This window comes from Cebus imitator, unplaced genomic scaffold, assembly GCF_001604975.1.
Source record: "Cebus imitator isolate Cc_AM_T3 unplaced genomic scaffold, Cebus_imitator-1.0 Scaffold0, whole genome shotgun sequence".
Taxonomy (NCBI): Eukaryota; Metazoa; Chordata; class Mammalia; order Primates; family Cebidae; genus Cebus; species Cebus imitator.
Genome location: NW_016107315.1, coordinates 4559325 through 4564276, shown reverse-complemented (window position 1 = coordinate 4564276; position 4952 = coordinate 4559325).

The window sequence follows — 4952 nt, the reverse complement described above, 5'->3', positions numbered from 1 at the left end:
AGAGACGGGGTTTCACCATGTTGACCAGGATGGTCTCGATCTCTTGACCTCGTGATCCACCCGCCTCGGCCTCCCAAAGTGCTGGGATTACAGGCTTGAGCCACCGCGCCCGGCCCATTCTGAGAGTAATTTTGACCCCGATGAGGAACCTCCCACCATATCTCCAGCCCCAGGCTCCCCAGAACTACCAGCCCCATTGCCACCTCCTTTACTCCCCTCTCCACCTGTCATCCATTCAAAAAACAATCAGACCCCAGCCATCCTTCCCCTCTGCGAAGCAACTGGGGCAGAAGGCATAGTCAGGGTTCATGTTCTCTTTTCAATCTCAGAAATGTCAGAGATTGAGAGGAGCTTTGGCTCCTTTTCACTGGCCCATCCTACTTCCGGAGGAATTTCTTTATATTATTACTCAGTCATGTCAACTTACTTGGCATGACATTTATGTTATCCTCTCAGCCACTCTCACCCCAGATGAGAAAGAGCACATTTGGCTAGCTGCTGAAGCCCATGCCAACACACTTCATAAGCAGGATATGGTCCATAATCCTGCTGAGGCCATTGTTGTTCCCCAAGCTGACCCCAAATGGACTTACCAAGAGGGGGACCCTGGCATCCAATGCCATAACCATATGGTCACTTGTCTCCTGGTTGGCATGGAAAAATGTGCTCATAAGGCAGTAAATTATGAAAAAGATTAGAGAAATAACTCAAGGCCCAAATGAAAATCCAGCTCCTTTCCTATCAAGGTTATTAGAGGCTATGCTCAGATACACAAAACTAGACCCTGAATCACAAGAGGGTCAAACCTATCTTCACTTACACTTCATTTCACAATCAGCACCAGATATCAGAAAACAGCTGCAAAAACTAGAGGAACCCAAACCCCACAAAGGAGCCTTTTAAATCTGGCCTTCAAGGTCTTCAATGACAGGGAGGAAGAACATAAAATGCAAAAGGAGACACAGGCTAAAATTAAATACCAGATGCTGGCCATTGCCCTCCAGAGAGGTTCCAAAGAAAAATCACCTTCTCAGGGCCCTAGCACCTACTTTCAATGTGGGGACACTGGGCAAAGGCCTGACCAAACCTACGGACCCCAACAAAGCCTTACCTTATATGCAGCAAATGGGGACATTGGAAAATGGACTGCTCTCAACAAGAATGCCCTTCCTATTCAAAAACACCCTCCAGTCAGTCCCCAAACCCACCCCAGGGATATCTCTCCTCCTTTTTTTTTTTTTTTTTTGTTGAGATGGAGTCTCGCTCTGTTGCCCAGGCTGGAGTGCAATGGCACAATCTTGGTTCACTGCAACTCCGCCTCCCAGATTCAAGCCATTCCCTGCCTCAGCCTCCTGAGTAGCTGGGATTACAGGCACCGGCGACCACACCTGGATAATTTTAGTATTTTTAGTGGAGACAGGGTTTCACTATCTTGGCCAAGGCTGATCTTGAGCTCCTGACCTCGTGATCCACCTGCCTTGGCCTCCCAAAGTACTGGGATTAAAGGCATGAGCCACCATGCCTGCCTGACACCTCTCCTCTTTGTTGGTGCTGCAGGCTGAAAGCTGACAGTCTCCAGGATCCCTTGCCCCCTTGTTGTGTGAGTCTCCAGAACCCAGCGTAATTGGGATGGCATCTGGTAAGCCAGTCTCCTTATTGGATATTGGGGCAAGTTTCTTAGTTCTTCCAGAGTATTATGGACCCCTAAATCATTCCTCCATTTCAGTTGTTGGGGTTGACAGCCACCCTACCACTCACTCTCAAACAGCTCCATTATACTGCACCTTATTCAATACTGCCTTTACTCACTTATTTGTAGTAATTTCACAGTGTCCTATACCCCTTATTAGAAAGATATACTCAATAAAATTCGGGCCACTTCACAATTGAATGCCTTGCTGCAGGTGCCTGCATACTTGCTCCTTTGCCAGCCAGAAAACAATGAAGCCCAAACCCAGTCCCCAACAATTTCAATCCAAGGAATTAACCCAATGGTATGGGACACTTCTCAATCCACTGTTGCCATATACCACCAGCCGTTTCTAATAAAACTTAAGGGGCCGGGCATAGTGGCTCATACCTATAATAATCCCAGCACTTTGGGAGGCCAAGGTGGGCAGATCACGAGGTTTGAGACCAGCCTGGCCAGTATGGTGAAACCCCATCTCTACTAAAAATACAAAAATTAGCCAGGCGTGGTGGTGTGTGCCTATAGTCCCAGCTACTTGGGAGGCTGAGGCAAAAGAATTGCTTGAACCCGGCAGACGGAGGTTGCAGTGAGCCAATATCGTGCCACTGCACTCCAGCCTGGTGACAGAGCGAGTCTCCATCTCAAAAAAATAAATAAAATAAAGTAAAACTCAAGGATCTCTCCCAAATTGTTTTGCAACCCCAGTATGCCCTCAGTTGTGCTGGACTTAAGGGAATAAAACCCATCATCATCAGCTGCCATTTTAATAACCACCAATTCCCCCCACTGCAGCAAAATTAAAGGGCATAGCTCCCCGGATACATTTCTCAACACCTAACAGGGATCCTCCTCCTAATCCCAACCTGTCTCAATTTTCTTACAGGACCCACCAAACTCAAGATCCCTTGACTTCCCAAAATTCTTTAACCACCAACTCTTTCACATATTTTATTCACTGCCTTGTAGACCTTTCCTGATATCCAGGCTCCCCCCACCTCCCATAGTTTCTTTTTCCTCCTTTCCTGAGCTATGGCTGCAGGAAATTTTCCCACACTACACCCCATCTCAAATATCCTTTTTTTCCTTTTGTTCTTTGTCTCTTTCTAGCACCACTCTTCCCCTTTACTTAAACCGTACCTTGCAGCTGTCTTACTACTTACTAAAACAGGCCAACTTTGACTCCACAGACCCCTTGAGGGTCTGCATGCCCCTTTTGTCCCCAATATACCATTATCTCCTTGTACCTTTAGAAGCCAGGACGAATTCCTCAGCGACCCTCACCATTACTGAAACTACCTTAAGATCTGCATTCTGGGAACCAAGTACTAATCCTGCCAGGGCTGTAGCCAAAAAGGTACATCAGCCACATGATTACAGGACATATAGAAAACACCACTCCACTCACTACTCAGGCCCCTATAGGTGTCACCTGCTTCTTAACGGAGTTCAAGTAGGGTCTTTAAAATGCTCACACTGTAACCTCCGTCTCTCTCTCACACACACAACAGATCCTAGTTATTCCTCTACAACCGGAAGAAGTGACTATTCTCCAACTCATCAGCTACAGACACTCCCACTTACCCATTAAGATTTTCTCTCCCTACAAGTATTAATGCCTATGAATGTAACCAAGGGTCAGAGGTTTTCTGTTTTGTTTTTTTGAGACAGAGTCTCTGTCGCCCAAGCTGGAGTGCAGTGGCGCCATCTGGGCTCACCGCAACCTCCGCCTCCTGGGCTCAAGTAATTCTCCTGCATCAACCTCCCAAGTAACTGGGATTACAGGTGCCCACTACCACTCCTGGCTAATTTTTGTATTTTTAGTAGAAATGGGTTTTGCCATGTTGGCCAGGCTGGTTTCTAACTCCTGACTTTGTGATCCACCCACCTCGGCCTCCCAAAGTGCTGGGATTACAGGCTTGAGCCACTGCATCCGGTCTCAAGGGTCAGATTTTTGCAATGAGCGAGGGCCAGCTTATACATGGCCTTTATTCAATATCTATGGTAGACATGAAAAATTAGAATGCCAACTTCTTTCCCTTCTGGGTCCAACCCGATTCTTTCTCGATTCATCTAAACTCATACCTCCTTAACTCATTACCCACTTCTCTGACTATTAACCGACGCCCACCTGGCTTCCTCCTTTGTGTCATTTGAATGGGAAGGAGGATCAAGTTGGGATGCCTCAAACTACCACCTATCATTTCAAGCAGATGTTGCCACCTGTCTAGCCCCTCCAGCCCTTATTTCTTCTTATGTGGACATAGTTTCTACAGGTGCCTGTCCGCTAATTGGACTGGAACTTGCACTTTACCTTAGTTATGACTCCCTTGTCTGTTGCCACAACAAGAATTTCTTGTGGGGGAATTTCTCCTCCTACTACACACACACACACACACACACACACACACACACACGCACGCACGCCAAAACAAAAAGGGCAATCCAGCTAATTCCGATCCTGGTTACTCTCAAAATCTCCTCTGCAATAGGCTTTAGTTCCACAAGTTTAGCTTTTTCAGTTCCCCTGTCTACTCAACTGAAGGAGGGACTAATGGAACTAGTAACTCAGCTGGATCACATACAAGATCAAATAAACTCCCTTGCCACAGTAGTACTTCAAAACCATAGGGGACTAGACATCCTCACTGCAAAAAAGGGAGGTCTATGCCTCTTCCTGCAAGAATGCTGTTTCTTTACAAACAAATCTAGACTGGTAAAAGAAGGAATATCCAAACTTAAAAAGATTTTAAAACATCTACCCAAACAACCTGCCAATGACTTTTTCAGTTCTTTCTTCCCTTGGGTACTCCCTTTCATTGTCATCTGTTTAATATTAATGTTTTTGCCCTGCTTGCTAAATTGTTTTCAAAAGTTCATTTTAGAAAGAGTCACTTCAATTGCTTGGGCCACCACAACAGGACATATAAAGGCAGAATTTTGTCTCTACTAAAAATACAAAAATTAGCCAGGTGTGGTGGCGTGCACCTGTAATCCCAGCTACCCAGAAGGCTGAGGCAGGAGAATCGCTGGAACTTGGGATAGGGGCTGCAGTGAGCCGAGACTGTGCCACTGCACTCCAGCCTGGGCGACAGAGCAAGATTCTGTCTCAAAAAAAAAAAAAAAAGACAGCGTTCCTGCCACAACGAATGACTTCATCACCAGAGGAAGGCTACTTCCCCCTATACCATCACCCCTAAACCAGCAGGAAGCAGCCAGAACAAGTAGCTGCCCCTCTGCTAAAACCCTATGCAAAGATATAATT